This window comes from Lepisosteus oculatus, chromosome 5, assembly GCF_040954835.1.
Source record: "Lepisosteus oculatus isolate fLepOcu1 chromosome 5, fLepOcu1.hap2, whole genome shotgun sequence".
Taxonomy (NCBI): Eukaryota; Metazoa; Chordata; class Actinopteri; order Semionotiformes; family Lepisosteidae; genus Lepisosteus; species Lepisosteus oculatus.
Genome location: NC_090700.1, coordinates 7041116 through 7051259, shown reverse-complemented (window position 1 = coordinate 7051259; position 10144 = coordinate 7041116). Strand labels below are relative to the sequence as shown.

At 37.6% G+C, this 10144-nt stretch overlaps 1 long non-coding RNA gene across 3 annotated transcripts; it reads left to right on the top strand.

Moving 5' to 3' along the window:
* The first annotated feature begins 1299 nt into the window (after nucleotides 1-1299).
* On the top strand, nucleotides 1300-8769 carry LOC107076675 (uncharacterized). Of its 3 annotated transcripts, XR_011189617.1 has the most exons (6): nucleotides 1300-1537; nucleotides 2993-3056; nucleotides 5568-5903; nucleotides 6683-6985; nucleotides 7214-7318; nucleotides 7747-8769. It is a non-coding gene; the product is annotated as an uncharacterized lncRNA (long non-coding RNA). The 3 variants fall into 3 exon arrangements; XR_011189618.1 differs by lacking the exon at nucleotides 2993-3056 and having other exon boundaries at nucleotides 1301-1537; XR_011189619.1 differs by lacking the exons at nucleotides 1300-1537; nucleotides 2993-3056 and adding an exon at nucleotides 3714-4531.
* The last annotated feature ends 1375 nt before the right edge of the window (nucleotides 8770-10144 follow it).

Genomic DNA, 10144 nt, shown 5'->3' with positions numbered 1-10144 from the left:
TGTTGACATTGGTAAGCTGTTACTTTAAAAGATAATGTTTCAAAGTTACTGCTGCGCTCTTGTAATGCTTCAGCAGTTTGGTCAGATCATACAAAGTGCTATATAGGGAGGGAATGTATTGCTTAGCTACAGTCAGCAGTCAGACAGGACTTGACGGACCTGACCGTAACGATGAGGCGAATTAAATTCCTTGCCTCTTTCGCACGGAAAGAGTGGGGGAGTGGTGGAGAGCTTGTAGATGGAGTGGAAGGAGGGGGCAAGAGAGGGGTGCAGAGGAAAAGGCAGGTGGAGAGATACAGTATGTATGCATAGGAGAGCAGAAGTGGTATAGATTAGGATCTGACCCTCCTGAATCTCTGTTACAAACACCATTTGTATTTGTATTATGCATGTATTATTTTGAGGTACCAGTCTGTACCTCTACCTGGAGACTGGCCTGACGTGGTCACAGAATTAAGCTTTGAGAATACAGCTTCAACCTATTTCCCCAATGAGTTGTTTTGGCTTTGCATTACAATGTGTGACATACAAGCATGTTTTGCACCTGATTTCAAACACCATGCAATGGTCTGAGGCCAAAATGTGACAGTTCTCGAGTTCCCCATCATAACAGGAAGAGCTCGCTTTGGGACGGGTCATAGCTGCCAGATGTTTTATTACTTGCCTAGATTGAGGGTTTTTATTCTGTAATTAGTATGCTGCAGCTCCTCTTGCACAACATATCTCTGCTAATTCCTCACAGAGCTGTGCCGTGGTTGAGAGTGAGTCACCGTACAACGTCCGCGGGTGTTTTCCCAGAAAGAAAACCCCTTGAAAGTGTTGTGTTGCATCTCAGTCCTCCCTTTTCCTCCTGTGCTTCACTCTTCATCAGGGCACTGAAAAGGTAGTAGGTGTTATACTTCGAAGAGGCGGAAATGAGTGGTTACATCGGCAAACGAAGAATGGGAACATGATGTAAAATAGAAAATCAGTGCATCTGAGCTCAGTGCTCGCAGCAAAGAATTCTAAGAGGGTATAATGCTGATGAGACACACTGAATAATTTATTGTTGTTTTTGGTCATTGTTTGGTAAAGATGCAAATTATCAGTTAAGTGGAGAAACATTAAATACTTCAATGTAATGAACTAAGCGACTTAAAAATATTTTAGAATTTTATATTGTTCAATTTCATTTACGTATGAGAAAAAACATTTATACAGAAGCAAGATAAACTGGGAACAGCCCCACTCAGTACTGTTGTATTAATGATTCTTTGAGCAAGTTCTGGAAGTAAACTGAATGTGTTCTCACTTCTCACTAATGTCTCATTTAATTATGGTTTCTGAAAAAAAAATGAGAAAGGTGACATGCACAGACGCAGAGGAAGCTGTTGATCAGTGCTGCGTGATCTGGAAGGAAGCTCTAACCACATGAGAATCTGTTTAAGAAATCAATGAACATGAATTACACAAATAAAGATCTGCTGTTTTAAGATAAGGCTTCAGTCTCAAAAGGATTCTGTGGACCAAGCTGGTGTGTAATGTCAGCATGGATTTGGTATGTTATTTTATATTTTTAAATTAGTTTCCTTCATATATGAAACATATGTTGTCACAACAGAGTGTAATTTTCTTAGTGGTGATAAACTTGGAAAAGGTGTTTGTTTAGGGTTCAGATTGCTTATAACCTGCACACATATTTACCATATAGCTTTCCTCATTAGTCGTTAAGGGCATTTCTTGAAATCAATTTACCCTACAGATCTGAAAGAAAAAAGGTTTTTCCCCAAAAACCTAGGTAGTAGTATTTGGCATACCAGAGATTTCATAATACATTCATCTTTCTAATCATAATATTCATAATTAGCTACTGATTTTACCTGACTTCTATTTACATACAAACATTGATTGTCAACATTAAAGATGTCTAAGATTTTGCAAACTGTGAGCATGAACAGTCTTGATGAACCTGTTTTAGTTTTCTTTATTTATGTACTATTGAGACCTAAGGCAGATACCAGTAGTTGTATACATTATATTTTCCATAGTCACAGATTTAAACACATACAAATTCTTACAGAAGCTTTTAATTTCTTCTTTCATGCATAGAAGGTATTCTGGAAATCTGTTTCTTGAGAAACAGTTGCATTTTGAGTCTTTTCTGGGTGAGCAGCAAGATTTCCATCAAAATATTGAAAACACGCTTCTATACTGTGTTATTAATAGCTTGTTAATCAACCATGACAGTAAAGCTCTCTGTTTATTGGTTTATTTGTTTGTTTTTAATTTTGGAGAAAGCCAGACATTTATTAATCAAATTGAACAATAATAACGTATATGATAACATTAACATGAAAAGTATTTGAGGAGAGGAGTCCATAAGTTATTTAAAATGTCACTCAGAAAAAAAATAAAGCTCTTTAATTTTTTGCTTTTATTATTTAGGGAAAAGGCTTTGGTTTTAAAGATTTTGAACCTTAAATATAAGAAAATGCTGTTGCCTTTATAACTCATGGTGATCTATATTAATCATTCCCTGATATATTTTAGAGTGCATTGTTTTGTTTTTACACCGTCACAGGCAGATTATAAAAGATGCAAAAAATATTTTTAAATGAATTAAAAGCAACAAACTATCATTAAATCACTGACAGTATGCACTCAGAAATTCCCATTGACTGAATGCTCATTAAGCTCAGAAAAACGGTGACAACGCAATGATGGACTTTTAAGACTCCATAATTCTCTGCCTGCCGAAGATGAAGTTTATTAAACAGTGCAACATAAACTCTGTGTTTTAACATATACAGGTAAAGGTACTGTATATTCAACATGACTATCAATATCTTCAATATACATAAACACATACAATATTTCCTTTTATTTAGTCAGAGGTGTAAATCACCCTTGTTCTAAGAATATTCACTTGGTCACTCAGCAATCAGAGAATCTGCATTATACAGTACGAACTGCATGAAGACGGGATGGGTAAATATTTTCTTGCTGTTTTTAGAGCCAGTTCAGTCAGTACAGAAGTCAAGCTGCTTTTGTGGTGACTTTCTTCATCTTAAATGCAGGTAAAGTATCGTGGTTATTGAATGTACAAACATCACTCTACAACCTTCAACCATAATATTTCTAAGTCTTGTGAAAATGACAGAACTTGAACATGTTTTTCTTATCATTACATTTCTTGTTATATTGCCATCACTGTTAATCAAAACAGATTATTTTTAAAATGCTGTATATTGTTTTTCACACATATATCAATATATATTACAGTAGGTGAATATATCATAAAATATATTATAAATATGTACATATCAGGCTTTTCTTGTGGATGGTATTAATCGCTGCTCGTACTTATTAGCATTGAAATATGCATTATTACATTTTAAAAACAAAAAGTCTCTTAACAACTTAGTTTCATTGAAACAATAGTCATTCTTTCACTGTATTGTCTCTTAAACAAAAAACCCTATTCCAGCTTTTTGGTTATTGATGTATTTTAACAATACTAATAAACATGAAAAAACATTATACTTGTATACGTAGGATCAGCACTTAAATGCTTTAATTGGAATTTACAGGTTTGTGTATCTGAGCTACAGTATATCAACTTGTAGGTTTACATAGCGATAAAGATATTTAAGATAAAGATACATACTGGTACTTAAAAAACATGTATTGGACATTGAGTAATTTAAGAATCAGATACAGTATAACATACTCAGTATAACCCAAGTAAGGGTTTTAAGATCTCTAAATCTATGGAAAGGGCTCTGTCCTGGCCAGAATAATACACCAGTCAGCCTCCTACAGGTAGCTACTTTAGTTTCAGGACTCTGTGTAGACACGGACATTGCGCTACAGTACATGAGAGAAATGAAGGCTGATGAAATTTAAAAAAGCCTTTTTTTTTTGCTTTGTGATGTTTTCAGACCACCATTGCTCAGATAATCTGTGCCCCAGAAACAAAGATCCTTCAGTTCACACCCTTAAGCAGGGATGTTCTAGCACACATTGTGAAAAACAGCACAAAGACTTCAATTTCCATGTTAGTTTTTCTAATGATAAAAAAAGCAATGTGGTTTTTGCCTTTTGATAACATTATTGAAAAATAATGTCAGGTCCTGTACCTCACAAGACACTGTCAGTGCATCATAACTTGAAGGACTGCGGGTGGTATGTCCAGTCTGTTATCCTGTAACCTTTGAGAAATGAGAAATTGCTTTTCTGTACACATGTGATTGTGGTTATAGCTACTTGTGTATTTTCCTGCTTGTTTTCTTAAACCTGTTAACTTCTCGTACTCTAACACACTCTTTAGTCCTGGTCCTGGGGGGCTGGTAAGTCTGTCGGTTTTCCCAAGTCTTTTAGAGCAGAAGCACTCAGAAGTGCTGGGAAAATGCTAAGTTATTTCAGTAAGGAAGTTATTTATGTCATGAAGGGCTCATCTGGAATTAAAACTTGAAGAAGCAGCACTGCCCTACAAGGCCTAAGATTGGAGACCCCTGCATTTATAAGCTTAAGTTTATTTTTGATTGATGAGGTGAATGTAAAGGATAGAAAAATATATTCATTTTTCAACTCATTCATTGGATTAAATTAATCTTTCTGGTCCACTGCTAATGTTTTTAGGTATTGTAGAGATTTATCGTCCCTCATACACTTTACACATTCTAAAATCAGGTCCGATTCCTACCCTACAGTATGTCATTTAATTGCTAAAGGTATTTTCATTGTTAAATTGTCTTTTCTATGACCAAAGAAACTGTGATTTGTCTTGCTTAACCCTCACTCCTCTGTATCTATATATACTGTATATGGATAATATTGAAAGTTGGGACAAACCAAGGTCATCTGGGTACTTTGTAGAACACTGACCTCTAGTGGACAGATATTACACTGTGCATTAAAAGAAACCACTTATTTACTTCTAGAAAAATGAAGTGAATTGGTTTTGCTTATTGATTAGATTTTCCTTTGTCATTTTGACTAACTGATTATTTGTGACTGACCACTTGACTCATTTTGTTGCGCACTGTTGAATAAGCACTGAACCACCTCATTAGTAAGGGAGAGATTCTGTCCCACTCATAAAGACAACAATACCTTTGTATTATTGGTATGTTGGAGGCTGGACTAAGCCACTGTACTGTTGCTCACTGTCTAGTTGTTTACAACATATGTGGGATGACAATGTGTGCCATCTAGGCCTCAGAGACCAGTAAACAGGGACATGCTTGTCTAGGATCTTCAATAAGAATGGGACAGAATCACAGAAGACAGCATTTGCAAAGCATTACAGACAGTACAGATTGTACTGCTTCCAACAGTGCTCACACAACCCTAGTCTGTCTTTCATAGTATATCCTCCTGTTGATCAATCCTATTGATAGCAAGGTGTTAATGAACTGCTTTTGCACATAGTTTTTAAACATTGATTATAAAGTGTATTATTATAATCATACTAGGCCTTTAAAACTATAATTTACAGTATATTATTTCTCATTGTATTATGTGACCTGGTGAATGTAACTGTGTTGGTTATTATGGTCACTTTATCTTAATCCTTTCTTCTGCAGTCCTATGGACAGACTCATCCCAGGAGGTCACAGCAGTGAGAGGACAAACGATACAAATCGAGTGTTTCCACGTCAGAAATCCCACAGAAGGCATGACTATAACTTTAAAAAGAAAAGCTAAACTGTGCTACATGCTGTATGGAAACCACAGCTCGTGGATAAACCGATGTAATGAACGTGTCATTGTCTTCTGGAATAATAAGACAAACACAGTATCTTTTACAATAAAAGATTCTCTGATTAATGATTCGGACACTTACACCTGTACACTGGAGAAAATTATACCACCACCTGCCACAGTGGTAACTCAGAAAAGCATAAATCTAAAAGTAATAGGTAAGTATATCACCCTATCATCTGATTGTTTAAACTGGCCTCTCTTATAAACACTGATTAACAAGAATAAAAGCAATGCAGCTTCTACAGTATGATTATATCCAAACAGGTTGAGATTAATAATAATAATAATAATTGCTTACACTTATATAGCGCTTTTCTGGACACTCCACTCAAAGCGCTTTACAGGTAATGGGGACTCCCCTCCACCACCACCAATGTGCAGCCCCCACCTGGATGATGTGACGGCAGCCATAGTGCGCCAGAACGCTCACCACACATCAGCTATCATTGGGGAGGAGAGCAGAGTAATGTAGCCAATTCATAGAGGGGGATTATTAGGAGGCCACGATTGGTGAGGGCTAATTGGAAATTTGGTAACCGGGGTTACACCCTTACTCTGTTCGAGAAGCGTCCTGGGATTTTTAATGACCACAGAGAGTCAGGACCTCGGTTTTACGTCTCATCCGAAGGACGGCGCCTGTTTACAGTATAGTGTCCCCGTCACTATACTGGGGCATTAGGACCCACATGGACCGCAGGGTGAGTGCCCCCTGCTGGCCCCACTAACACCTCTTCCAGCAGCAACCTTAGTTTTTTCCCAGGAGGTCTCGGATCCAGGTACTGACCAAGCTCACACCAGCTTAGCTTCAGTGGGTTGCCAGTTGTGAGTTGCAGGGTGATATGGCTGCTAACCGAGATTCTTACAATGTTGATGTTTCTTGTATTGTGTCTCCTTTACACCGCCTTATCTCTCCATTTCTGCAATGTGTGTTCAGTCCAGCCAAATATCTCACTGTCCAAAACCCAGCAGCACAGTGGAAACACCCTGCTGGTCTGCACTGCACAGGGGTTTTGCTCTGCGGAAATTGACCAGTTCTGGTTCAGAGAAGGACAGCCGATCACCAACACAACCTCACACAGAAATTTGACTACCAACACTGATGGCTCCTTCACCCTGACAAGCTACTTGTCTGTGTCTGGGCCAGAGAGTGGAGAAGTTTTATATAACTGCTGGGTTAACCACTCCTTTCTCAACACTCCAGTCACTGTCAATATTACTCTCTTCAGCCATAAACCAGGTGAGATCCTACTTCTGTCATGTTGTTAAGCATCAAAATGCAATGGAATATATAAGATGTGTGTCTTGAATTTGCAGGACATGGTAATGAGTGATCTTATTTCACTTTTTTACTGGAAGTGAATATAACATTCATTTGTATTACACTACAAGTGTAACAACAATACAAGTCATAGGAATCATGTCAAATTAGCCTGCAACAATTTACTGTGCACATCTTTTTTTGTAGAAAGTCCACAAGATATCACATTGCCTCTGACTGTAACTGGACCAATTGTGTTTGTATTTCTGTCCATTATTGTTCTTATCTGCCTAAAACAGAGCACAAGCCTAAGTAAGTACACTTCTTCTTTATTTGGCACGGTTGTCCACTACTATGTTAGCCAAGTGATTGTTGTCTTAAGAAACAGGTGATTGTGGAAGAAATTACATTTGAGAGGAGTCATAGACTTAGCGTTTTCAATCAGCAAAGGTCCAATAATGGAATGATCAAATAGAAACACAATAAAGTACTGTTGTAGAACACCAGATGAAATCTTATTTTGATCAATTTGTAATGTCAATTACATAATGGAAATATTAAATTCCAGATTTTTTTAAATATATTATTTTTTTTAAATATATTATTCTTATTAAGTAAATCCAAGTATAATATAATATTTAATCACAGAACTATTGTTACCATGAGGATCAAGATAATCTGCATGTGAATATCTAGGTGTAATCAGTTCACAAATTATAACATTCCGATGTCTTTTCCAGAAAGAGCGTTACAGCCTTCCTCTGTGAATCCCAGTGAGGAAATGGATATTCCTCTTCCTGAAACTCCTGAAGGAGTCGACGAGAGTCCTTTATACTCGAAGCTTGGAGAGCATTGCCCTGTCAACTGTCGAGAGTTTGAGTGACAGTACGTTCCAATCCCACTTGTGGGACATCAGAAACACTTTCAGTGAAGGTGTCTAATGCAGAAGAGCCAGGATAAATGCCCATCCAGCCAATATCCAGAGCCGAATCATCCTGTAGAGGGTTTGAGATCACAAGGCATGAAGAGGATTACACTGGACAGGATCTACTGTAGGTGCCATTTTCTTGGAAGGAGGATAGAAAATGGATCACCTGGAGAATCCCCCCCCCCCACACAAAATTTGGGAGACTAGAATACCATACAGAAAGTTCCCTAGGCCTTCTGGATACAAGTCAGGAACTAAGGATCCTAGGGTTCTGAAGCAGCATAGAACTGCCATGCCAATTCACACCACCCTACAAGACAATGTTTTCTGAATTTAATCTGCTGCAGTTACCTGCTGTATTGCTATTTTTCCATCTGTGATATTGCTCTTTGCCTTGCACTGTGCCCTCTTTGCACGGTGAATGAAATTACATTTCAATATACAGTAGCTGCAACCGTGAAAAATAAATTTACGACAAGATATCTTCACCTAAGTTGCTCCACAGTCTGGAGATTCTGCGGTGCCACGTTGTTGAGTTTGTTGGAATTGGTGAAGAATTAAAATGGTTGCACATGCACTTGTAGCAGGGGTATAATGGTTGCACTGAGCCCTGTTATATACTACTGGGGCAGTTACCTGTCATTAATGAGGCCCTTTGGGGAGTTGAAGTTCACCTAATTATTGTTTATCCTCAATAGTACAATGTTGTTCTTTGATATGAGACAAAGTAATTGGCTGGTATCTGATAGAGCTTATACTCCCCAACCAATGAAGAGTCAAGTGGGGAGAAATTAATGATTATTATTCTGCAATAAAACTTTGTCCATGAACTTCATTTCCTTCCCTGTTGCCCAGAGGTGACTAATGTGTTTTAATGACCTTCCAGTTACTGTACTTGTTTTCTTTTCTTGTTCACATTTGGTTATATCTATATTGACACCCATCACTGGACAGTGGACACCATTACAGATTTCGTTTTTTAAATCAATCTATTTTATATCTCTATTATATCCAATTTATTTATATCTACTTGTAATATAATTGTCTGAGTCTGAAATAAAGGGATTCCCATCTTTGAACACAAATTGTTAAACAGTTAAAAAAAATAGTTTGTTGAATGTGACTTTCAAGGCAGGTCTAGCTGGTGGTAAAAAAATAACACATTCTAAGAATTATGAGTGGACGCCTTAAATCACTCTTTTTTCACAACAATGGAATTGAAAATTGTGTTTTATATACTGTACCCACCCAGTTAGGAACTACTCTTTAACAACAATGATCCGACTCCCTCCCTCATTTTTAACAAGGTTAAAACACAAAAACCTGGCAAAGAGTGAATAACAAAGCCCTCTGAGTTCTGCTCCAGATGTAAAGAAACAAAGTAGGGCACTTACGAAAAAGTTAGTAAAAAGGGACACTTTAGACCATCATCAATAATCAGTCTGAACAAATATCCACCACAGTCAGAGTTTTCTGCACAGCTTACAAATAGGCTAAACATAGTAAATATTTGTGTTTCTGAATACAAAATTGTCAGGAACTCAATGGGATTGATATGGAATGGAATTTGCGTTCCGATGTCACACTCTAACATTTAACAATTCATTTCCTCAGAAATGAGGAGGAAAGTGTTTGAAAAGACGGTACAATGTGGTCTTAAAAACAGGCAAATGTTAAATGAGGTTAGTAGTGTGCAAACAAAATCGCATGATCATGTTACTCACTCACCTGCTCATATCCTTTTTAAACAGGTTTTTAAAACATGGCTTAGTGAAAAGATTGAAAAAGATTATAATTGTACCATTAAAATAAAAGGATATATTTTGTCAGTATGGTCTATATACTGTATGTCATCTGTGTAGCCCCGCTCTGTGTTACTCATGGGCTGAGAGTGGACACACCTCTACTCCAATCCACTCCACTGCGCCAAAGGAACAGGTCGGCTGCCAAGGCAGAACTTCTTCTTCTGTCCCCCCTCTGCTCAACCCACTCATTAACTTAATCACAGTTAAGATTCCTCCATCTCCCCCTCATAACCCTCTCTCTCCTGCTCTAATTGTGTTATGGCATCCAGGAAATATAGGGTACAAGGTATACAGGATGTGGCAGGGAAATCTGTTTCACTGAGATCCAAATTTGCTGAGGATGACTAATCTTGATCTTGTGCTTGGCAGAGCACAGTCAACCAGTGACATGACCCTGGCTCGCAC